The sequence below is a fragment of the Oryctolagus cuniculus genome, chromosome 10 (assembly GCF_964237555.1).
Source record: "Oryctolagus cuniculus chromosome 10, mOryCun1.1, whole genome shotgun sequence".
NCBI classification, from domain to species: domain Eukaryota; kingdom Metazoa; phylum Chordata; class Mammalia; order Lagomorpha; family Leporidae; genus Oryctolagus; species Oryctolagus cuniculus.
Genome location: NC_091441.1, coordinates 36,153,367 through 36,180,705, shown reverse-complemented (window position 1 = coordinate 36,180,705; position 27,339 = coordinate 36,153,367). Strand labels below are relative to the sequence as shown.

At 39.2% G+C, this 27,339-nt stretch overlaps 1 pseudogene; it reads left to right on the top strand.

Moving 5' to 3' along the window:
* The window catches only part of LOC100355698 (eukaryotic translation initiation factor 2 subunit 2-like), a 135,265-nt pseudogene that overhangs the window by 23,262 nt on the left and 84,664 nt on the right, over positions 1–27,339 (top strand).

Here is a 27,339-nt window from a genome sequence, read left to right as displayed (position 1 = left end):
AACTCTGCTACCCACATGCCGAATACGCTGCTCTCCTCCAATCAGGAGCAGGTCCTGCTGTTTATTGGTTGAACTGGAGGCAGCTGTGTAGAAGCTGTTTCCTCCTCTCCCAGCGCCATATTGTGGGAGAGCAGATGCATAGAATAAGTCTTAATTCCAGTAACAGTCTAGTCCGAGTTGCTCCCCACAGGGTTACTCTATCTAATACAACCACTGTAAAATATAGATATAATATTTCCCCAGTCTTACAGTTTAGGGAACTAAGGCATAGAAAGGTTTAGTAGCTACTGAGGAGTGAATAGTTAACCACAAACCTGTTTAACCTGGGCAGAGATAAATAATCTAAAGGCTAGTGAAACTGTGATTACCCAGCAAAACCCTCACCTGGGGCACTCCAAACTGCTAACACAATACATTGGAAAACTCACCAACAAGTCTTCTGCACACCTTCCAGTCACTGTCTGAGAGCCCATGTGGCACTCTGCACATTAACATGAGCTCCCCTATTTTTTTTTTTTTTTGACAGGCAGAGTTAGACAGTGAGAGAGAGAGAGAGAGAGAGAGAGAGAAAGGTCTTCCTTTTTCCATTGGTTCACCCCCAAAATGGCCACCACAGGTGGCCTGTGTGCTGTGCCGATCCGAAGCCAGGAGCCAGGTGCTTCCTCCTGGTCTCCCATGTAGGTGTAGGGCCCAAGGATCTGGGCCATCCTCCATTGCCTTCCTGGGCCACAGCAGAGAGCTGGAGTAGAAGAGGAGCTACTGGGACAGAATCCGGCGCCCCAATCAGGAGTAGAACCTGGGGTGCCGGCACCGCAGGTGGAGGATTAGCCTGGTGAGCCACAGTGCCGGCCCAGCTCCCCTCCATTAAACATCTTAAAAAGGAACTCTGCCTGCTGCCTGCTCTCTAGGCAAACTGAAAACCATCTCTCTTTATCCATCTATTGTGTTCCTCTTGAAATAAAATCTTTTGTGCTTTAATTGACTTTCTTTTCTCCTATTTTGAACCCTAAAATCCCAAAACCAAATAACTTGCCCAATACCACTGGGTTAGTAAGAAGTAGAGCTGGTTTTGAAGCCCATACATCTTTGACAGCCATGCATTTTTAAGAAGGGCATGAGAATAAGCACACAAACTCTAAACTTTGCCCCAAATAGGGGAGTCTAATTACCACATACATTGTCAAAAAAAAAAAATCTGGATCTCGAAAGGCTTCAGTTACAATTTAAATGTGACCCTCATGTAAGTGTTTCTCACTCCCAGTTCAGCACAAACACCCAGGAGGCTGCAAAAGAATATGTCTTACATCTCAGAAGATCAGTAGAAAAATCATATCCCTGGGTTCATAATCAAAACTTGTAGTGCTGAAATTGGAGTACAAATTTCTATCTCTTGGATGCGTACAATACACTCAGGCTCTACATTTGGTTTAAAATGATTCTGGACTATTGGCTGCAACCTGGCCGGTCAAAACCAGAAGAACACGCTTTCTAAAAGAACACATCTTCCTCCCAAGCTTCAAATAATTGCACAATAATCCAAGGAAAATGAATTTGATTATTCAGAAGGAAACATGACACCATGAGTGAGGACAAAGAGAAACAAGTGTTCAGGTTAGAAAATATCAGAGATTTCAAAAAATTACTTATTACAGTTACATAAATAAAACATGAGACTGAAAATATAGATAACAGATAACTGTTAAAAGCGTCTGTGGTGCTGGCATGCCATGTGGGGGCCAGTTCGAGTCCTGGCTGCTCCACTGCCAATCCAGCTCTCTGCTATGGCCTGAGAAAGCAGTAGAAAATGGCCCCGGGAGCTTAGGCCCCTGCACCCACCAGGGAGACTTGGATGAAGTTCCTGACTCCTGGCTTCCGATCAGCTCAGTTCCAGCCATTGCGGCCAATTGGGGAGTGAACCAGTGGACGGAAGACCTCTCTTTCTCTCTGCCTCTCCCACTTTCAGACTTTCTTTAAAGCAAATAATAAAGGGTATAGTTTAGTTACGAGTTAGGTGATACTTTGAGAGATGTAAGAAGAAAACAAAGGGCAAAAGAAAAATACTTTTTGGGGAAAAGTCTAGAAAGAAAAGCACAATCAAAAAGGTTTATTTTTTAGAATAATGAAATCATAAAATGGGATAAATGAAGAGGTAAAAAATAAATTTGTGGAATAATCACACTTCTATGTTGAAAGGAGGATATAGATATTGACAATACTTGATTAGAAGACGTTAGGTCTACATGTCGTACGTTTTAGAATAACTGAAAAGAATCGTAGCACAAAAAGCTGTCTGGAAGCTGCTTATTTAGTGTGTTCAGGCAACACAGTACAATGGTCAGGAAAGAGTCAGAAAAACAAATATGTTCATCCTGGCTCTGTTGAGTCTATGAGGATTAATTGAACTAATTACACGAACACACAATAAGATGTAGCATCTAAATATAAGTTCCCTTGTTGTTAACAAAGTAATTCCAACACTGGTCAAGTTAGCCCATTCTCCCCTCATGATTGCTCAGCATACTCAGATACCACAGCAGCAGTTTCCTGGTACTTTGTGTGATCCTATTAGAGTGTGAGACACATTCTGTGCTGTCAGCATACTTCAGCATGGCTGCGTCTAGAACAGTTGGAATCTGGGATGGGATATAGCAATTTTGTTTCCTTCCTTGTGTTCTGTGAATTCTCTAGCAGTCCAAAGCCAATTGTTCATCTCGTTTAGCTTCCACTGGCTCCAAAATGCTCTCTTCTGATTCTATCTTTTGTGTCTAAAAGGAGTGAGTAGAGAGGATGCTAAATCTTAGTTCCTACTATATAATGTAGTCAATGATTTTGACTATTTCTATGGGAATAAAATGTAGATACGTATTAAAAGTTGAGTAGTTCACAATTTTTGATGATTGCCTCAAAAACGTAATGAACAGATCTCTTCATTTACTTCTTTGCTATTCACAGGCAATGAAGTCAGCATCTGGTGAATCATGCTGAATACATTTTTGTACAATCCTAACTACACCTAGTCTTTTCCTTCCCGGCCTTAAACTCTCCACTCACTTCAGTTCTTTTGTATGATATCAAGTTCAACCAATGAGGATCAGACATACCTCAACCTTTAACCCCCATGCCCTGTATCTATAAAAGGAGCCCTCCCAACCTCTGATGTGTGACTTTCCCAGCCACCTCGCCTGAAGAGGAATCCCAATAAACACCTGTAAATTGAAAAAGAAAAATAGAGTATATACTGGGGCCTGTGGCACAGTAGGTTAATCTCCGCTTGCGGCGCCAGCATTCCATATGGGCGCTGGTTCTAGTCCAGGCTACTCCTCTTCCAATCCAGCTCTCTGTTGTGGCCTGGGAAAGCAGTGGAGGATGGCCCAAGTGCGTGGACCTCTGCACCCGCATGAGAGACCAGGAAGAAGCATCTGGCTCCTGGCTTCAGATCGGCGCAGCTCCAACTAATGTGGCCAACTGGGGAGTGAAGCATCTGATGGAAGACCTCTCTCTCTGTCTTTCCCTCTCACTGTCTATAATTCTGACTTTCAGATAAATAAATAAAATCTAAAAAGAAAAAATAGTAATGCATGGCTGCATCTGCAGTTAAAAAAAAAGAGTATATGCTAACAGTGTTCAGAGAAGAAGGGGCAATAAACAGTGTAACATTTTTGGGAATAGATGTACTCGAATTCACTTTTTTGCTATTTTTTAAACTTTTATTTAATAAATATAAATTTTGAAAGTACAACTTTTAGATTATAGTGGTTTTCCCCCCTTAACCACCCTCCCACCCACAAACCATCCCCTCTCCTACTCCTTCTCCCATCCCATTCTTCTTTAAGATTCATTTTTAATTATCTTTATATGCAGAAGATCAACTTAGTATATACTAAATAAGGATTTCAACAGACTACAACCACACAGACACACAAAGTATAAAGCACTGTTTGAATACTAGTTTTACCGTTAATTCGCATAGTACAACACATTAAGGACAGAGATCCTACATGGGGAGTAAGTGCACAGTGATTCCCATTGTTGATTTAACAATTGACACTCTTATTTATGATGTCAGTAATCACCGAGGCTCTTGTCATGAGCTGCCAAGGCTATGGAAGCCTCTTGAGTTCACAAACTCTGACCCTATTTAGATAAGGCCATGAATTCACTCTTAATAAATTAGGATGAGCACACAGTAGAAGATACTCTAATAGAAAGAAAAAATTAAAAAAAAAAGAGTCTCACATAGGTACAATGTGGTGTGACTTCATGACAATGAAATCAGAGTGAGGGTTCTGTTTAGAACACCTGAAGTTTTAGGGTGGAACCAGACAGAGACAGATGGTGGAAATCTTGCAAAGTCAGGCATTTTTTGTCTTATGTCAAATAAAGCAGATAATCGCATAATCTTTTAAGTAGTGTAATGACAATAAAATTTGTGTTTAAAACAAAATAACTCTTTGAGGCCGAAGGTTTATTTACTTTATTTTATGTTATTGCTTATGCATTTATTTATTTCTTAATTGTTTTTATGATTGCCTCAGACACCTACTTTAATCCCCTGTGTGATTGCCCATAAAAATCTGCAGTGTAGATCCGTGGGGTTTCTTTGATGGAGCAACTAGAGACACCATTCACAGATGCCTCCCAGCAGCCTTACTTGTTGCCAAGAACAAGCTCAGCCATCCCCCAACAGCAGCCACAGGGCAAAGCCAGAAAGGTGAGCTCTGCTGGTATAGTGAACGTCTAGTTTCCTCAGAACCTGCATGAGTAGCAAAGCAAAGCAAAAACTTCTTCTTGCCAACTCTGAAATGAATTAATTAGCTGAAGACCAATCTTGGGTGAACTTTTCTTCCTTCTTTCTCTCTTTTTTTTCTAACAATTGTGCGTGTGGTGAGACCCTCAGGGAGAAATAAGACACTTGGATAAGCCAGTTGTAGATTAAATATAGACTCCCTGTGGCAACTCTTATCTCCTGCCTTCCCTCCTGCTTGCAAAAGATGCAGAGACGGGATTATTGCCACAGCTGCGCTTCCTAGAAGACTAATCAATGCAGCTATAAGAAGGCCAAAATGCAGCAGGATTTTCAATTGTAAGGATAAAAATTTTTTTTAAAGTAAGGAGGAAAACTGTTGCGAAAGTTATAATGCTGTTAAATCCTAACACCTATTAAAACAGAATAAAAGTCTATAAAAATGGCCTATTGTTCTATTTTTAGGAAGCATACCAAACTGGGATTGATAAAATCTGTTTACAGCAGATCAAAAATTGAAGTCCAGTTTTCAGAGAATATAAATTCTTTACCAGAACCTTTCTTATTTCAGAAAAATTGGATTGTGGACACGACTGTAATCAGAGGCCATGGATACACCGCTAGAAATGTCAAATTCACCTCTGTGCATTTTCATGAAGTCTTGGTTGGCTCCTGCTGTCATGGAAGTATGTAGGAAAAACATGAATTAGTGAATTAGTTCAGATACACAATTAATTCAGAGGGAACTGAGGAGAGTACACAGTTTATATCTCTAATATAGGAACTGTTGGGATTCTGCCCTCCTCTTATGTTTGCAACCATGCATCTTTAGGTTTTGGTGGTCTGATTCCATTATCTGACAGCATTCCTTACTTCTTGGTGAGATGAGATTAGGGCATCTTGGAGTGTGGCAGTGCAAACCTGCCATAAATTTGGGGACATTGTGGAAACATGAGAAGTAACCCAGTTTGTTCTTCTTATCCATACCAGTCAAAGGATATGTATTGAGACTATCAATATAGCAGATGCTATACTGACCAAGCCTGATTTGGCCTTGTATTCTTAGAGATTACTTTATAACTGAAAATGTAAATATCACACACATATTGCCATAGCTCCAACCCAACAAAAACAGGAGATGACAAGATCTAGGGGCAGTAGGTATTCTGGACTACTGAGACAGTTGTTATGCTTCCTATTTATCTGCTTTTAGGAAGTGTAAGATAGTATATGCCAAATAAATTGGGCCATAAAGTGATAGACAGTAGAGAGAGAACTGTTACAAGCACATGATGGGTCATTGCACTCTGCAGTGTGGAAATACATGGAATAAATTAGTCTGGAGTACTTAACATAGTGAAACAGTAATTACAACACTGGCAGTGTTTTCATTTGTTTATTTAAATATTTATTTGAAAGGCAGAGTGAATAGGAAGGGAGAAAGAGAGAATCTCCCATCCATTGGTTGATTCCCCAATGGCTGCAACAGCCAGGGCATGGGCAAGCTGAGGACAGGAACGAGGAATTCCATCTGGGTCTCCCACAGAGTGGGTGTCAAGGCCCAAGCACTTGGTGCCTCATGTGATACCTTCCCAGGTGCATTATCAGAAAGCTGGATCCAAAGCAGAAAAATCATGACTCAAACACACACACCAATACTGGATGCTGGTGTCTCAAGCACAGCTTAATCTGTTGTGCCACAATGCTGGTCCCACCAGTAGTGGTTTTAAATGAAGCCTCTATTTACTAAAAATGCACAGGAAAGAATCTGAGTTCTACAGAGCCCATTCTCCAAACAGTTCCCACCATCCCTTTGCATAGTTTGTCTTCATGTTGTCAAATGAAACTATGTCTGTGTTGTGATGATTAACGTCATGCACTGATAAAAATGTACAGCACGTATCTTAACAAAAGTTCCTCAGAGGATTCAGAAAATCATTGATTTTAACATAAATACATGCATCCAGGCTTTTTTTTAATTTAATGAAAGACATTAAAGAGGAGGAAAATATTTTATAGATTTCATAAAAGACATTAAAAGAGAGAAAGGGATTCATTACGACACTGCTCCGTGCCCAGATGATGCCATGTAAACGGTGCTCTCTGAGTGACTGAACATGGGGCACATTAACTTTAATAGTCATGTTGAAAGTGTACAATATTGAATAGAGTATTCTTAGGACACAACTTTCTTTTTTTTTTTTTTGTCAGGCAGAGTTAGATAGTGAGAGAGAGAGAGACAGAGAGAGAGTTATAGACAGTGAGAGAGAGACAGAGAGAAAGGTCTTCCTTCCGTTGGTTCACTCCCCTAATGGCCGCCACAGCCGGCACTGCGCCGATCCGAAGCCAGGAGCCGGGTATTTCCTCCCGGTCTCCCATGTGGATACAGGGACCCAAGCACTTGGGCCATCCTCCGCTGCCCTCCCGCGCCACAGCAGAGAACTGGACTAGAAGAGGAGCAACCAGGACTAGTACCCGGCGCCCCAACCGGGACTAGAACCGTGGGTGCCGGCACCACAGCCACGGTGCTGGCCAACAATTCAATTTTTTAAATTCTCATTAGTGTTTGGAAAATGTTAGTTTATTCCCACCCCCCACTCTCACTATTAGCCTTCTACATAGCCTTGTACTACTGTTTCCTAAATCTTAATTCTGGCAATAAATCTAAAGAACAGTATGAACTAAAATGATCTGTTGGATACTTAAGTTATTTCTGAGAGCTCTGGTAAAGAAATTTTGATCTGCAATTGTGATTTTCCTGAAACCTTTATTTGTTGGTTTTTAATATACCAATGTCAAAACTGGAAAAGTCAGCCGGCGCCACGGCTCACTAGGCTAATCCTCTGCCTTGCGGCGCCGGCACACCGGGTTCTAGTCCCGGTCGGAGCACCAAATTCTGTCCCGGTTGCCCCTCTTCCAGGCCAGCTCTCTGCTATGGCCAGGGAGTGCAGTGGAGGATGGCCCAAGTGCTTGGGCCCTGCATCCCATGGGAGACCAGGATAAGTACCTGGCTTCTGCCATCGGATCAGCACGGTGTGCCGGCCGCAGCGTGCTGGCCGTGGCGGCCATTGGAGGGTGAACCAATGGCAAAGGAAGACCTTTCTCTCTGTCTGTCTCTCTCACTGTTCACTCTGCCTGTCCAAAAAAAAAAAAAAAAACTGGAAAAGTCAGAGGCTACCGAATTTCATATCTCTTTTTGAATTCCAGTGTGCAGAGTATGTATATAGAACTAATTCACTTAGAGTGGCATTCATTCCTCTAGCTGTATGAAGCTTTGCTACATGAAAACACTGTGCTTCTTGGATCATATCAATCTCAGATATTCATTAATATAACTCACAAGTGTAGATCTCTTTAAAAGCATTGTGGAGCAATGTTTTGACCTTTGCTTGAGATTCTGTTATCTCATCTGAGGGACAGTTTGAGTCTGGGCTGTTCTGCCTTCACTTCAGGTCCCTGCTGATGCACCTGAGAAGGCAGTAGAGGATGGTCCATGTGTTTGGGACCCTGCCATCCACCAGCTCTCTTGTGGGAGCAGATTCAGATGGAGTTCCACACTCCCGGCTTTCGCCTGGCCCATGCTTGCCCATTACAGACTCTCTCTGTCATTTTTGCCATTCAAATAAATAAAATAAATCTTTCTAAAAACACATGAGGGGGCTGGCACTGTGGCACAGCAGGTAAAGCAGCCGCCTGCAGTGTTTGCATCGGTTCTAGTCCCGGCTGTTACACTTGCAATCCAGCTCTCTGCTATGGCCTGGGAAAGCAGTAGTAGATGGCCCAAGTACTTGGGCCCCTGCACCTGCATGGGAGACCCGGAAGAAGCTCCTGTCTCCTGGCTTCTGACTGGCACAGTTCTGGCCATTGCAGCCAATTGTGGAGTGAAACAGCAGGTGGAAGACCTCTCTGTCTCTGTCTCTGCCTCTCCTTCTCTCTCTGTGTAACTCTGACTTTCAAATAAATACATACATTAAAAAAAAAAAAAAGACATGAGAAACACAACCAAAGAGAAATTGAAGGCTTATCTTGAAACCTATCTGAATCAAGTTCTGCAGCTCCAAAAAGCTTGTGAAACAACATCCCAGAGTACAGATGCTAGGAAATGTGGCCTATTACAGATGGAATTCTCACTAAGGTTTAGCATGGAAAAGAAGTACTGTTTCCTTTATCAAACATATGGTGCCATGACTTTCTATAAATTCTTGGAATTTTTAACATTGTAAGTCCTTCAGAGAAAATAGATGACATCAAATGGGTGTCCCCTATACATGTCTATTCTGCATTTCAAATATATATCAGCTTTATTAATATATAAGTCATATGCCATAAAACTTACTCTTTAAAGTATGTGTTTGCATGTTTGAAATACATTCACAGAGTTATACAGTCAACATCACTATATAATTTTAAAGTATATCCACCCAAACAAAGCACAAATGCATTATCAGTTACTCCCCATTCTTCTTTGATCTCTACCCTATCACCCATTAATCTGCTTTCTGTCTCTGTGGATTTGCAATACTGGACATTTCATACGAATTGGATAATATATAATAATATAGTATAGTAAATGATCTACTGTGCCCAACTTCTTTCATTTAGTGTGATGTTTTCAAGGCCCATCCATGTTACAGTATGAATCATTTCTTTTTAAGATATTTTGCTATATGAACATAATACATTTTTAATCAGCGAAACATAGATTGTTTTCATTTTGGGGATATTATGAATAATATAGCTACAAAAATTCTGTAAAAGTTACTGTGTAGATGTAAGTTTTCATTTCCTTGTGTATATACCTTGGAATATATATGCTGGATCATGGGGCCAGCGCTGTGTCACAGCGGGTTAAAAGGCAGCCTTAAGCACCAGCATCCAAAATGGGCATTGGTTCATATCCCTACTGTTCTGCTTCCTATACAGCTACCTACTAATGCCCCCTAGGAAACCAGTGGAGGATGGCCCAAGTCCTTGTTCCCCTGCACCCACGTGGGAGAATGTAGGGAAGCTCCTGGCTCCTGGCTTTGGCTTGGCTCAGCTCTGGCTGTTGCAGGCATTTGCAGTGTGAACCAGCAGACGGAAGATCTCTCCTTCTCTCTCTGTGTGTGTCTCCTTTTTCTGTGTAATTCTGCCTTACAAATTAATATATAAATCTAAAAAAAAAAACACTGGATCATATGGAAATCCTATGTTTAACTTTTTGAGAAAAATGCCAAAATGTTTTCCCAAATATCTGCACAAGTAACAATTAACAATGTATGAGTATTTTCATTTCTCCACAGTTTATCAAACTCTTTACATTTAAAGAGTTTACATTTTTGAAGGCCTTTTAAGAATTTTTAAAAACATGAAAGTAAATCCTCACCTCTCGCTCTGAAACTTACTCAGAATTTAGACAAGCGCTTACTAGATTCACTTAACTGAATAACAATATAAAAATATTGAACAATAATAAAAATCTCCATCTTTCTCCTGGTGACTATTCTAGTTGTTAATCACTAACAGCCTCTCAAAAATGTCTCTGCACTTTCTCTCTACCCTCATGCTCCTTTTTGATTTGCAATTATAATCTTTCTTCCTTGGACTATTACAGCACACTGTGTTGTTTTTCCATCATCAACCATCCACTTTTCCCAGCTGCTTTTTAAAATTTCCTGTAGAGTTACCTTCTAGAACCACTTTCAGTACTTTTGTGTGTCCTGCAGGAAAATAGGACAGCTCTTTACTTTAACAAACATATCTTATACAACCCATCATTAGCAAGTTTTGCTACAAGCCCAGAATCCTATGAATCAACCTATGAATATTATTATTGATAACAAAATTTCCTTTCTGACATGGTCTTTCATTAGTATCTTAACACTGTTTTTCTACCCTACTGTTTTCTTCCCCCCAACACCTTCTCCATCCTTTTCTTACTAAATTCCTACTAATCAAATATTGTGTCTTCCAATTTTTCCCTTTTCTTCAGTATTATTTAGGACATTGTTATCTGGGCTTCCTATCCTGGTGGTCGTTACTGTCTTATAGCTATACAAAATATTACTATAATCATTTTGGTTTACCACATTGTGTTGAATTTTCATTTGTCTGCCCCACTAGGTTACTAATCAATAGAAAGAACCATGTTCAATACATTTTTGTATCCCCAACTCATTACCCAGTGCCAACACATACACTATTAATTGAGTTTCACCTACAGAAACAGAACCAGAAGTATAGTTAGGTAAGTGATAAATAGACATTGGTTGATTACAGGGAAGTAGCTTACACAGTTAGATTATACATAGAGCCTGTGGGTAACCAGTCTTCACAAGATTGTCCTTATGACTAAACTGCGAGTCCAACGTGCAAAATGTGGACAGTTATAAAAGGGAAGATGGTGTAGGTAGCCTGGGAAAAGAAGGATTTATACTTATTTCTACTCTTGGTGTCTATGACCTTAGCAATGAAGGTATGTAGCTTTCATTTATGCAGCAGAATACAAACCTAGCTGACCCAAGAATCAGAGAAAATAAAAGAAGTTTTTAAGAGAATGCAGAGAATTCTTTGTTAGTATCTATTACCCCAGAACAGTATCGCTACAAATTCAGCAGTTTAAAACAACACACGTTTATTATTTCTATAATATCTGTGGTTCAGAAATCTTGGCATGGTTTATTCAGTTTCTTTGATTCCAAATGTTTCAAGACTTGAGTTCAGATTATGTTCAAATGTTTAGTGTCATCTGAGACTTGACTGCCTAAGAATCTACTTCTGTACTCAAAGGGTGTTAGAATAATTCGGTTTCTTGTTGTGTTACTGAGGGCATCAGTTTCTTCCTGATCACCAACCAGAGTGTTTCCTCAATCCCTAGATATCATGCTTACTTTCTTTCCATATAGGCTACCAGCAGGGTGTTTGCTTCATCAAGCTAGCGAGTAGATCGAGTAAGATTCTAGCACAATGTGTAATATAATTCTGTTACACAATCATCAATTCACACACATGGAATGTGGGGAGCAATCCGGACTGGACTGAGTTACTGGAATTAAGACTTATTCTATGCATCTGCTCTCCCACAATATGGCGCTGGGAGAGAAGTAAACAGCTTCCGCACAGCTGCCTCCAGTTCAACTAATAAACTGTAGGACTTGCTCCTGATTGGAGGAGAGCAGCGTACTCGGCGTGTGGGCAGCCGAGTTGGGATTGGCGGAGGAGGACTATAAAGGAGGAGAGAGACGGCATGCACCAGGAACATCTAAGAGGAACATCTGAGCAGCCCCCGAGAGAGCCGGCCGGCGGTGTGCCGCTCCCCTGCGGAAGTGGGGAATGTGGCCAGGGGGAACTGCCCTTCCACGGAGGTGGAAGGGATAGTAGCCAACCCGGGAAGAACCAGCAGCAAACCCGGGGAGGGCCGAGCGGACGAAAGAACAGCGCAGGGTCCTGTGTCGTTCCTCCACGAAGAGGGGGAGCGACAATGGAATCATGTGCATCCTATTACTTTGCCATATTTTATTTGTTAAAAGTAACTCATAAATACTGTACACACCAAAAATGAGGACATTACAGAAGAGTTTACATTTCAGGAGGAGGGGATCATGAGGAGTCAATTGAGAGCACATCTGCCACACTCCACCCTCCAACACCTAGTGATTTAGGCTTTCCAGATGCAAAATACACTGAAATGTTCCCAAAGTCCCCAAGAGTCTCACCACATTATAGGGTCTGCTTAAGTAGTCCATAATCTTGCATTCTAAATCAGGTCCAAATAAGGATCTGACACCTTGAATATAAAGCCTGGCAGGTAGTAAGGTTTAATCCTGGCTTCATATTAGATTCAAAATGTTATGTGAATAAGAAGAAAATCTTATAAAAATTCCCTTATATGGCTTAAAAATAACTAATTATTTCATAAACCTAAGTTTGAGTTCCTAGAAACTCAAACCCTTTCCATTCAATGTTGATATCTCCAGTAAATTAATTACTTGCACATAGTAGTGATTCATAGATAATGTTGATCAATTAATGACCGTACTGAGCTAAATGATTTGCTGATCCTAGTTAAAAGACACAATTGACGTGGAAATTATAGCTGCATTGCATCAGTCCATTTTTTACTTAATATTCTGTTATATTTTTCTTGCTTGGCTGATGTCTGCTATTTATTGAATCTCTTCTCTGAAATTCAAATCCCAACCAACGCTTAAATGAGAAAACATAACACTTAGTTGATTTCTCAGAAGTGCTATTAAATTCTATATTTTGAAATGTATTTTTCTCTAAAGGTTTTATGCTTCTTGCCAAGAGAAGGTATCAAATTAATGTGACTTTATATGAGAAATATTATTTCCAGGGTTTGAGGTGCTTTGTCCTGATTAGTTTACAAGTCAAGCTAGTTAGGTCGGGGTCTACAGATTAAGTGCATGATGTAGGCATGAGCTACATTCTTCACTTCACTAATCATTCACTAACTGAAAATATATTTACTGAATGCCAAATCCAAGCCAAGATTATGTTGGGCACTAGGGATATGCAGTAAATGATGAGATAAACTCCTTCCTCAAGGAGCTATGATTGTAATAGAACAGAGAAACAATGAAAAAATAAAGAAAAGAGATCATATCAAATTGTTATGAGGTATGTGAAGGGAAAAAGAAAATAGGCTAAAAATGAAAGAAAATGAGCAATTAGTATTTTAAAATATGATGTTTGAGGAAGGTCATAGAATGAAAGAATGGCATTTATGCTAAATATATTCTTAACAATTAGAAGAGGATGGAGCCTCTATTGTTGCACAGCATGTTAAGCTGTCGCCTGAAATGCTAGCATCCCATATGGGCACTATTAAGAGTCCTGGCTACTTCATTTCTAATCCAGCTCCCTGCTAATGCACATGGGAAAGTGGCAAAAGATGACCCAAATGCTTGGGCTCCTGCCATACACACATGAGACCCAGATGAAGTTCTAGGCTGCTGATTTTGACCTGGCCCCAGCACCAGCTGTTGCAACCATTTGGGAAATCAAATATGGATGGAAGATCTCTCTTTCTCTCTCTCTTTCTCTCTCTCTCTCTCTCTCTCAACACTCTCAAATAAATTTTTTAAAAAATTAGAGAATTATAAATGTGGTTGATGCAATGCGTGAAGCATGTTTGACAGAAAGGAAAAAAATGCAAAGATGTTTGGAGTAGGACAGGAGTTCAGCTTGTTCACAGAACTAAGAGAAGACCAGTGGAGTAAAGGAGGGGAGGTAGGGTGGTAGGTGTTGCAAGCAAGCGGCAGGTAGCAGATATAGGTGCCTGACAGGTCATTGTGAATGTTATGGACTTTATCCCATATTAAAAGGAAGTTATTTTAAGATATTCAGTGTAAGGTATTCTTGATCTATTTAATTTTAATCACAATTTCTGCTTTATGAGGAAAAGTTATATGAGTTTGATTTAAAGAATGGAGACCCTTGAGGAAATGTTCTGCTAGTTCTCATTAAAGCAACACTGAAAACAAGGAATAGAAACTTCATTTTTATGTGTGTTAGGGGGTACTTGTTGATGGGTTAATGAAGAAAAATATAAAAAGGAGAAATTTGAGATGAGTTTCAGGTTTCTGACTAGTGCATACAGCTGCCTTTTACTTTTGTCACACTTACTGGTGGGATGGGCAGTTGGTGGATGTTAAGTCCTGAAAAAAGAATCAAGAGTTCCAGTTCAAGCACATTAAGTTCAGGAAGCATATGAGAATTACATAGGAGGAAGCCAAAAAGGCAGTTATATATCAAATCTAGACTGGATATCATAGTAGAAAACTGGGCTACATATATACATTCATATATACAGATAGTATTAAATATCATAAGAATATTTATTTTTATAAAATTTCCATATAAAATATTTTCACATTTTAATGGCAAATTTCAGAATGCTCCATGGTTCTGCATTTTATATTATATACTTATAAATGTGCATGTAATTGCTTGTTTAAACATATTAGTACAGCTCAAAGGAAGACACAGAGAGAGAGAGAGCGCGCGAGCTCCCATCTGTTGGTTCATTCCCCCAAAATGCTGAAGTGAGGAGCTAAGAACTCATTCCATGTATCCCAAATTCATGGCTTTAATCCAATAATTTGAGCCATTATGTCTGCTTCCCACAGCTTATATCAATAGAATACTGATTGGGAGTCAGAGCTGGGAACTGAACCCAGGCACTCTGTTGTGGGACATAAGCATCTTAACTGGTGCCTCAACTGCTGATTAAATGTTCACTCTCATAATAGATTTCCAGTGCTGCTCTCTTCAAATTGTTATGAGAAAGTTTTTATAACTGGTGATGAAATTTTTAGATCATAATTTTGTATCTGTGGCAATAATTTCAATAGTTGGCATTATATTTAAATATTGTGAAACAGTTTTTCTTTTCTCACTGAAAAATGTAGTGTTGAATTTTCATATAAAAATGTGACTGGGTTCTAAATACAAGTGAGCATTCACCATAAAAAGAATTTCAAGATAATGGTAAAGCTCTAGCATACCAAAAGCACACATGTTATCAGTAGTCACTAGGCTACTGACTGGCCATCTCTGAAAGAGCAGTAGGGCTCTCTGCAGCTGCTTCAGAAGCGGGAGCCATTCAGTAGAACCCATCTTTCACTGTGTTCAGTGCACTGTTAATCACAAAGATTAATCACAACCTTAGGGTTGGTGGTATACTCATTCTGGGGCTCACTCAATCGCTATCTCTGTCCCAGTTGTCCAAAATAAAGTTGCTTACTGCAAGAAATGACAAAAAAGCTATGTCAACCCATACCCTGCACAAAGCACTTACAAGCTAAAGGAATTAGTGTCTCATGGCATGGTTAAAAGGTCTTCGAGAATTGAAATAACATCATTTATTGTCTCTGTGTTAATGCAGGAATAAGACATTTTTAAAAAATTAGCAATAAATAAAGTAGATTCCCACTATTTGCAGTATTGGTCTATGAAGTCATTACAAACACTGAATTTGTGAATGTAGAATCATTGTTCTGAAAAGAAATATAGGGTTAGGTTTCTGAAAGTCTATGTGCACACATTTAGTTGATTCATTAATAAAGAGCTCACAGTCAATATGGCCATAACTCATGCCTGAACAAAGCTTATCTAACACAGTAATTTTTTCCATGTGGCACATGTCAGACTTCTTGCATTTAGAAGCATTAGTCATCACTTTAGCACTATGTGCAAATTCAGTTTCAAACAGAATTTGAATCACTGACAAAATGCACAGAAGCACATATTAGATAAACACAAAATGGACACTTAAAACTTGTGAACCAAACCATGAAGGCAGAATGTTGCCTTCTTCATCCTCTTCTGGGAACACATACATTGAATAAATCAAATATTTTGCTCTTCTGTTCATGTCCACAAAATATCATGAAAGTGCCACAAACATTGACATGCTGCTTAAAATTAAATTTTAGTGAGTAAGCAAAGAAGCACATACTGACTGCATAAATAATGAGAATTGATGATACTCTTGGAAAATAAGATCATGAAGCAACTAAAACTGCTTCTCATCCAAGATCACTTGAATATCCTCACCATAGTGCAATCACCAATCTGAGACCATGATGACATAAATTCTGCTCAATCCCAGGCAGTTCTCCTACAAAATCACCCAGGCAAAGCTTTATAATTTTTTCCATTATTCCCTCCCCATCTCTCTCTAAATTATCTGCATGTGAACAACTCTTTATTTTGTTTTGTCCATCTTTTTCTTTTTTATGAGTCTGTAGGCAACTCAGTTTTCCCCATAACAATGTTCCAGGAATGTGTAGTTGGGTAGAATAAGGAACCCAGAAAATGAAACTGAGAAGTGGTATGGCCAATGAGTTAGGAGGCAAGTCATGAAAAAGCAGTCAGGAAATTCAATAGGTAGGACATACAACCTATAACAATTCTCACATAAATAGCAGTTTAGAATTATCCTGCTAAGATGTTTTCATTCCCTAATTAATTACTGCTTTGTCCTATCTGAAAACTTAAGCAAGATAATCAAGTTTTTTTTATTGCTTTTGCTAGCAGGAATCTGACAGTCAGTTGCCCAAGTCAAATCTAGCAATAACTTTAATCTGTAAGGTGGACAAATTGACCCTGTACTCTTTTCTTTAGTATTCATTTTCAATCTATTTCTGTTTTATATGTCTGGCTTTGTTTAGTGTATTATAAAATAGTCCTAGGACCAGCCACATAGTTGGAAACTCACAAGAACTCATAGGACTCAGAGGAAATTTCCCTCCTTGCTAACATTTATAACAACAAAAGAATACACAGAAAACGCATGGCAGAGATGGGCTGGGGCAATCTATGCAGAAACTTCCAAATTTCTCCTTCATAGGGTTGGCTAAAACAATGATAATGCAGAATGTTCTCTTTCTTCAGCGATGAAGTACAGCAACAGATGTGAAATGTTTCTTCCCCATGATCTCAGAGTGCAGGGGCTAGTTATGTAGGTTCTTTCCTCCTACATAAGCAGTCACAATATTCAAAATGCATGCTTCCAAAAGGAAAGCAGATGTTCACCACAAATCACATTCTTTGTACAGTCCACACATGGTGGAAGAGCAAGGTTTGGTGACTCATGCATGACTGATATTGGTTAGTGATATAGAAAGAGTTCTAATAGTCAAGGTCATAGATGCCAGACAAGCACCAGCCCTGTAACCAGGTTCTAAACAACATTGCTAGACATGAGATGTTAACCATGTTCTACACTTTTTATGTATATATCCATTATTGTAAACTATGAAAAATGGTTTTTGAAAATATTTTTTAAATGCAGGGGTGGCTGTTTTGTGTAGCAGTTAAAATGCCACTTGAGGCGCCAGTGCTGTGGCATAGCCGGTAAAGCCTGCAGTACCAGCATCCCATATGGGCACAGGTTCAAGTCCCAGCTGCTCCACTTCTGATCCACTATGGCCTGGTAAAGCAACAGAAAATGACCCAAGTGCTTGGGCCGCTGCACCCAAGTTGGAGACCCAGAAGAAGCTCCTGGCTCCTGATTTCGGATTGGTGCATCTCTGGCTGTTGCAGTCATCTGGGCAGTGAACCAGCGGATGGAAACTTCTCTCTCTGCTTCTGCTTCTCTCTGTGTATAACTCTGACCTTCAAACAATGAAATAAATCATCTTTTTTTAAATAAAAAGATGCCCACATCTCATTATGGAGTACCTGGGTCAGATTCCTGGCTACACTCCTTTTTCCAGTTTCCTGTAAATGCATTTCCTAAAAGGGAACAACTAAGAGTTTAAGTATATCAGTCTGTGCCTCCCATATGGGAAACCTGGTCTGAGTTGCCAGCTGGCAGATTCAGTCTAGCTCAGCCCTAGCTCTGGTGGGCATTTGGAGAGTGAACCAGCAGATAAGAGATCACTGTCTGTCTGTCTCTGTCTCTCTGCCATTCAAATACATTTTAAAAAATTTAAAAATCACATGAGTTTCTTATTTTATCTGTTGCCTAGCAATTGGCTATCGTTTGATCTCTAGCCTGCTCCTGGTGCATTTACCCATGGTTACATGGTTACGTATCAATGGGATCTTTTATGGGGGCTGAACCTGCCTTAAACATTCATACTTTTGAATATTATCCTGTGCAATACCTACTTCTTAGTTAAACCAACACTGTATTCAATCTAAGCTTTTCTGTTTATTAACTCTCTTAATTGTTATCCCCATGAACACAGAAATGAAATCCCCTTGGTTCTCCACCATATAGGCAGCACTCACAGCAAGGCATGACACGTAGTAGGCACTCAGTAAACACTAGATGAATGCTTCTGAATAAATTCAGAAATATGTGCCTTTGATAATACTAAGCTGCTTAATAGAAAATATTCCCTGGTTTTGAATTACTGTTGTGTTGAAAGTTGCTGATGACTCCTTTCTCATTTGTTCAGCTGTTTGTATCCTTATGAGTTGGTGATCAGCTTACTTTGTTGAATCACATACTTAGGAGAAAGGGAGTTTCAGTGGAAGAGTCATTTCTGTTCTTTAGGAATACAGAAAAACAAATTTTGCTTAATATTATTGTAACTTAATTTTGGAAAATTGGATGAGTATTTTTAGTCATGTGAGTGTGATCAACAGATTTCCATTGGAGAAGAAAGCCTCAAGGGGCATGGAGGTAAGAAATGGAAAGGAAATCCTGAATTTATAATTATTATTTTAGTGCAGGTCAAAGTGTAACATAGTTGCACAACTCTTTACATAGCAGTGATAAATGTGCATGTTATGCTTAAGTCCTAAGAAATAACAAATCTCTCTTATGCAGGATTTAGGCCAATATGTAGTTGAGGCAGTCCTTTTTACAGGGATGAGTCAGATGCCCCATATGATTTACATTGCTAGGATTTATTATGCATTTGTACAAAAAAATAATGTAGCACTAGTCACTGAGAGTGCCAATTCAGTCCCTAGAGTATCAAAAAAAAAAAAAAAACAGTTTAGCCAACAATGTGCCTTAGTTATAGTACTACAATACCATTGTAAAAGTCCTCAACCATGAAAGCACAGAGCAGTGCTGTAGGGTCCCAACCTGGGTAATCTGGACTTTCATATATGTTTGGGATATAGAAATAGACTTTTTCCTTCTGTATGTTTTTCCAAGGGAAGTGATGATGGAAGTATTCCTCCCACCTTAAATTGTAGAGAGTTTCCCAAGGCCGAGGCTCTCCAGGAGTTAGAACAGAGGACACTGAAACATGCATCTGAGTTATAACCAGTTTTGATTAACAGGAGTTTCTCAAAATAGGGAGAAGGGGATGGAGTACCTCCCTGATGAAAAAATGATATTCACGCATTACATCTAAAGTACTAGTTCAGAGATCATAGCAAGCTTTTTTGAACTAGAAGAGATCAGAAAGTTATAATAGAGTCTTTTTTTAATTTTTATTTTATTTGACAGATAGAGTTAGACAGTGAAAGAGAAACAGACAGAAAGGTCTTCCTTCCACTGGTTCACCCCCTAAAATGGCCACTACAGCTGGTGCTGCACCGATCCAAAGCCAGGAGCCAGGTGCTTCCTCCTGGTCTCCTGTGTGGGTGCAGGGGCCCAAGCACTTGGGCCATCCTCCACTGCCCTCCCGGGCCACAGCAGAGAGCTGGATTGGAAGAGGAGCAACCAGGACTAGAACCCAGTGCCCATATGGGATGCCAGTGCCACAAGTGGAGGATTAACCAAGTGAGCCACGGCGCCGACCCCTATAATAGTGTCTTTAAACTTTTTACTTCTTTTTCTAATTTGAATCCACTGGAACATGTTCTTAGTTCCCTTATTTTCTTCTTTCCTTTGGTTTAAGGATTGAGACAATTAAAAATACCTGTGGTGGAAAATTGAAATAGTGCTGAGCAATGGAGGCAATGTGCTTAATTACTTTGAGATGGGGGATAGGCAGTAAATGATTCTTGTGTCAATTTGAAGACATCAGCACTCATATTTCTCACAAGATATGGACTGTGACCTGATCTCACATTTATTCAATTAAGCCAAGGAGTAAAATTCCATTTTTTTTCCTCTCCCCATCTGCCAAGTCAGCAACACTTTTGATTTATCATGACAATTATTGTTGTCACTATCCCACATACAAGGGTTGAGTGAAATAAGATGATTTAAAAATCCACACACAAATTAGTGAGGGGCTAGTGTTGTGGTGTAGCAGGTTAAACTGCTGCCTGCAACACTAGCATCCCAAATAGGCACCAGTTCCAGTCCTGGCTGCTCCACTTCTAATGTGCTTCGGGAAGCAGTTGAAGATGGCCCAAGTCCTTGGGCCACTGCACTCACCTTGGAGATCTGGATGAAATTCCCGGCTCCTGGCTTCAGCCTGGCCCAGCCCCAGCCATTGTAGTCATTTGGGGAGTGAACCAGAGATGGAATCTCTCTCTCTCTATCTCTCCCTCTCTCTGTGTGTGACTCTTTCAAATAAATAAAATTGAAAAATGATAAATTAGTAAGAATTTGGATAATGATTAGATAGCAAAAGGGTCAAATACTACACTAAGAATGTCTTTAGGAAGGTACTTCTTTCTGAGACTTTGGTTACATCATCCAGTAAAAAAAAAAAAAAAGGATTAGATATTACTAAGTGCCTTTCACCCCAGACTGCTCGTGACTTAATTGATACACTCTCCATTATTCATTACATCATTTAAGTTTAATTTTTATGTATATTTAATTTTTATGTATATTTCACAAGAAAATGCCAATTTGTTATAGCCTTATTTCTCTACATTCTAAGAATATGAGGACTAGAGATTTTGTCAAAAGTAGAAACTGGTAACTGATCATTATCTACAGGGAACATGAACATTATTTCAGTACTAACTTGATCATTTTAAGTATAATGAGTTTTAGGATACAAAAATATTTCAATATGTTCCAGCTCAGTAGGATGGTATGAGAATATCTGGTTTTCCCTGTCCTCCCCTTAACTTTCCAAATGTGGGAACAGGCTAAGGAAGGCAAAGGAAGGCCAGTTGTCTTTATTAACACTGCTACTGTACCAGAATTTGTTTATAGGAATGAAAATAATTTCAAAAATTAAATAATTAAATTAATATGTGGTTGATTTCATTGTGAGCTTGATCATTAAGATGAGATGACATTGAGGCTGGCATAATGGAATAGCAAGTAAAGCCACCTCTTGCAATACTGGTACCCTATGCGGGCTCTCGTTCCTGACTGAGCTTCTCCATTTCTGATCAAGCTCCCTGCTAATGCATCTAAGAAAGCAGTAGATGGAGGCCCAAGTACTTGAGACACTACCACCCATGTGGAAGACCCATATGAAACTCCTGATTCCTGACTTCAGCCTGGCCCACTTCTGGTTGTTGTGGTCATTTGAGGAGTGCAATAGTAGAAGGAAGATCTTTCTCTCTCTCCCTCTCTGTAAATATGCTTTTCAAATAAATAAACAAATATTTAAAAAAAATATGAGAAAAGTTCCTTTTTTTAGTCAATAAATACATTTTTTGTACAAATTGAAAGTTACCATTAATGGATACAGGCATCTTCAAATCTCTTCTGCTTGAGAAAGCTATAAATAAAGAACTAGCCACTAGCCACAAAGAAAAAAACATAAGCAGATCTTAAGATACCATGTCCTTGAGAAGCAGGCCACATAGCAGACTCATAAAATGACAAATGCCCTGAACAGCACTCTGGCATCAGAATCAGCCCTTAAGGCATTTGGATCTGGCTAAAAAGCCCATGAGAGCATTTCAGGCATGGAAAGCCAAGTCACTGTGACGAAAAATGGTCTATATGAAAGGTCTCTGTAAGTGAGATCCCAGTGGAAAGAAGGGACCATCAAAGAAGGAGGTACCTTTCTCTTAAGGGAGGAGAGAACTTCCACTTTGATTATAGCTCTTTCTAAATAATGTCAGAGTTTGTGGACTCTTGCCATAGCCTTGGCAGCTCATGGCAAGAGACTCAGGTGATCACTGACATCATAAATATGAGTGTCAATTGTTCATTCAACAACATTAACCACTGTGCACTTGCTCCGCATGTTGGATCTCTGTCCTTAATGAGTTGCACTATGAGAATTAATGGTAAAACTTGTCTTCAAATAGTACTTTATACTTTGTGTTTCTGTGTGGATGCAAACTGTTGAAATCTTTACTTAGAGTTGATCTTCTGTATAAAAAGATAATTAAAAATGAATCTTACTGAATGAGATGTGAGAGGGAGTAAGTAGGAGGTGGGACGGGAGTGGGAATGGGAGGGTGGGTATAGGTGGGTATAGGGGGAAGAACCACTATATTTCAAAAACTGTACTTATGAAATTTACATTTATTAAATAAAAGCTTTCAAAAACAGATACCATCTCCAAAAACAGAGTTCATGCCTACACATTCTCATGCTCCTTGTGTTTTTAGCCAAATTTGAAGGTATAACATCTGATTTCTGTGGCACTTTCCAACTTGTGTTTATATATATATATGTATATATATATATAAATCTGTATTCTGGATAACACAATTTTTGGCCTCAAAGCTCTTTCTCCACTTTAAGTGAAATTTTGTCTTTATGACTAAAGTTGTCAATAAAAGATTCTATCAACATGGAACTGTGCCCAACTTGTGAGTGTTTCATGTCAGTTTAAACAAGTGGAGAAGACCAAAGAAATCAGCACCCAAAGAGAGGATTAATGTCACAATAGAAATGGGAGGCTAAGTTCCAGATATAAGTTGCAAATATTTGAGAACAGCTTTAAGGGTCCACTGGTGTTTAATTAAATTATGCCATGCAGAGAAATAAAATCACTGCCTACAAAGAGTCCTGTCTGTATCACCAGCATTTGATGATCACTTGCAGGGTTAGACATGGAAATACAACCTGTGCCCTCTGACACTTATTGCAAAAATGGGTTGCTTCTCACACACCTGGAAGCCCATTTTAACCAATTCCCAAGTAGGTTTCTACTCTTTCCATTTTGAATACATGTCCTGATTCTGAGACAGATGTAACTATTTAGCCAAATTTATTCTGTCTACTTAAAAGCTATGTCAGTGTTTGTGTTTTTTTAATTTTGTTTCATTTTGTATTTTCTTCATTTCCATTTATTCTGCATAGTCATTTGCATCCCACTTCCCCATTAGACAATCACAGGGAAGCTGGAGAGATCCCATCTGTGCATTTCAGGGGGCAAAATCAAACAGCCCAGGGACAGGTGGAGCAGGCAGCAGGAAGGTGACCCTGGGCACACAGCAGGTGGATTGAGCTGCGCAGGAAATCAGCAGGCAGCAGGCGGTATGAAGGGCAGAAAGGCCCAGGCTGCCTCCATCCAGGCAGCAAATCAAGCAGAGGTGAGCAGGTAAGAAGGGTGACAGGAGGGCAGAGCCAAGCATGTGACCAGTGGGAAGGGAGAAACAGAAGGCAATTAGCCAAGGGGAGAGGGCAGATAGAGGGCATTCATGAACAATTATCAGGGGAAAGGGTAGCAGTAGGGTAATAATAGGAGGCAGTTCTGAGGGGCGAGAGGACATCAGGCAGGTGATAGGAAACAGCAGTGAGAAAACCAGGCAGGCTTTACGTGGGGGAAAAACATTAAGAAAAGAACCTCCCAACCCTGCAGCAACAGCAAGCAATCAGTGGGGCCAGAAGCAGCCAAGAAGGGTGACCGCAAGCATGTGGAGCCTTTGGGCTCTCCATGACTGTTACAAATCCCCACCTCTGCCAAGTCCGAAGCCCGGGAATATTCACACTACATACATTTGTCATTTCCTTGAGGGACTTCAGAAAATTGCTGTATGATCTGGGCAGGAGTTCAGTACGGTGGTTAAGATGTTGCTTGGAATCAACCCTTATTAGAGTGCCAGAGTTAAAATTCCTACTCTACTTTCAATTCCTGCTTCCTGCTGATACACACCTTATGTGGGAGCAGGTGATAGTTCAAATATTTGGGTCTCTGCCACCAACATGGGAGACTTGGATTGACTTCTGGACTCCTGGCTTCAGTCTTGTCCAGTATGAGTTTTTGTGCACATTTGAAGAGTCACCCAGTTGATGGAAGTTCGCTCGCTCGCTCTCTCTCTCTTCCCCTCTCTCTCTCTCTTCCCCTCTCTCTCTCTCTTCCCCTCTCTCTCTCTCCCTCTCTCAAATAAATTTAAAGAAATAAAGAAAAAAAAAAAGGAAGTGAAACATGCTCTGTGGCAATTTCAATAGAGAAAAGTGGAGGACGATTTTCTTAGTATGATCAGGTTGCCATAACCAAGGACCATAGATTAGGGCACTAACAAACAATGGAAACTTTTTATCACTATACTAGAAACTGAAGGTCCAAGATCAGTCTGCTAATAGGGAAGGGTTTTAGTTATGACTGTTTTCTGGAATGAAGGCATAGAGAGGCATAGAAAGAACAATCTCTATGTTCTGTGCCCTTATTGAGCCTTTATATCAGTCAGGATACTTGTACATCTAATTCCAAGAATGCCTTGACTCAGATTGGCATGAGATATTGAAACATCTATTTTGAGCCATGAGAGGTAAAACAGACTCTAGTGTGCTACCCCTACAGATAGATAAATAGTTCTCTCACTTTGCTTTATTCCACAGTGACTTTTTCTTTAATAAATATAAATTTCAAAATTACAACTTCTCTTTTTGCCAACTTTTATTTAATAAATACAAATTTCCAAAGTACAACTTTTGGATTATAGTGCTTTTTTCCCTCCATAACCTCCCTCCCACACGCAACCATCCCATCTCCCACTCCCTCTCCCATCCCATTCACATCAAGATTCATTTTCAATTATCTTTATATACAGAAGATCAATTGAGTATATAATAAGTAAATATTTCAACAGTTTGCACCCACACAGAAACACAAAGTATAAAGTACTGTTTTAGTACTAGTTATACTGTTAATTCACATAGTACAACACATTAAGGACAGAGATCCTACATGGGGAATAAGTGCGCAGTGATTTCTGTTGTTTTAAAAATTGACATTCTTATTCATGGCATCTGTAATCACCTGAGGCTCTTGTCATGAGTTGCCAAGACTATGGAATCCAACTCTGGTCTTATTTAGATAAGGTCATAGTCAAAGAGGAAGTTCTCTCCTCCCTTCAGAGAAAGGTACCTCCTTCTTTGAGGGCCCGTTTTTTCTACTGGGATGTCACTCACAGAGATCTTTCATTTAGGTCAATTTATTTATTTATTTATTTATTTATTTATTTATTGCCAGAGTGTCTTGACTTTCCATGCCTGAAATACTCTCATGGGGTCTTCAGCCAGATCTGAATGCTGATTCTGAGACCAGACGCTGTTTAGGACATCTGCCATTCTATGAGTCCACTGTGTATCCCGCTTCCCATATTGGATCATTCTCTCCCTTTTTTATTCTATCAGTTAGTATTAGCAGACACTAGTCTTGTGTATGTGATCCCTTTGACTCTTAATCCTATCATTATGACCAATTATGAACTGAAACTGATCACTTTGACTAGTGAGATGGAGCAACCAAGACTTGAACTGGTGCCAATATGGGATGCTAGGGCTGCAGGCTGTAGCTTAACCTGCTACACCAAAGCACAGGCCCCTATACAGTCTCAATTGATTTAGTTGTGGGAAGCTAATTGTTGAGAGATTATTGGTTAAACGTTTTGCAGAAGGACATCATTTTAACTATCATCAAAAATTTGATAGGTAGATTTCTACATAGCAATATGAAAAGATATCCAAGATTTATGACCAAGTGATAAAAACAAATTAGAGAAATCTAGATAATTTATGGCCCACTGTTTTCTTTTAATCTCTTTCTCTCATGCTCCCTCTCAAATTTTTTTTAGAAAATTAAAAAATACAGTCGTCTATACAAATCTCTCTTCAAATAAAAATTAACTAATAATGGAGCCAAATACAAGCTAAAACTATACAATATTTAAATGAACACATAGGAAAAATCTTTGTGACCTTAATTTAGACAACAAATACTTATATACGATAGCAAGAGTACTACTGCTAAGAAATGCAATATCAATGATAAGATGTTCTCTTCTTTGAAGAGCAATATTAAAATAATAAAAAGATAAGACAACAGGAAATATTTGCAAATAACACATCTGATAAAGAATTCTATACAGAGTATTTAACAAACTAAGAATTCATTAATCAGACACAAAAAACTCCACTGAAAAATTCAGCAATAAATTCTTATAGGCACTCATCAAAGAAAAGCACAGAAGGCAAGTAAGCACACAATTACTTTTTCATTCAACAAAATTATTTATTAGGGAAATGTAGACTGAAATAATAATTAAATACTTCCTAACACATTATAAGGTCTTAAAATCGGAAGACTGATCAAGTCAAGTGCTGCAAGGATTTGAATCAACTGGAATCTTCATATATTTTTGTTCAGTATGTCAAATGTCACAGTCACTGTAAAATAGTTCTCCAAGTTCTCAAAGGCTTAAAAATATACCAATCATACAAGTAAATCATTTATTGAGTATTTATTAAAAACAATTGAATGTGTATGTTTATAAAATGATATTTATGTGAATGATCATAGTGGCTTTAGTTGTAATAACCCTAACTACATCAACACAAATATTCATTATGATGAAATTGTTATATATTGAAGTGCTACTCAAAAATGAAAAGAACAAGTGTTAAAAGTGTATTTATTTATTTATTTGAAAGGCAGAGTGACAGAGAGAGAGAGAGAGAGAGAGAGAGTTATCTGGGGCTTGACCAGGCCAATCCAGGAGCCAGGAAGAGCATCTGGGTCTCCCACATCATCTGCTGCCTCACCATGGTCTGCATTAGCAGGACTGGATTGAAAGCAGAGAAGCTAAGATTCAAACCAGACACTCAAATATGTAATGCAAACTCCCAAGTGGCAACTTACCCTCCTGTGCTACAGTGCCTACCCTAGGAATGAAATCTTCATACATACAAAGACTTTGGTGAATCTCACATTAGTAATGCTCAGTGAAAGACTCCAAAATAAAGAAACATGCATACACTGCATGATTCCACTTATGAAATATTTTAGAAAATATAAACTAATCTGCAATGACAGAAAACAGATCAGTTGCTCTCCCTAAGTATGGGATTTTAGTGATAG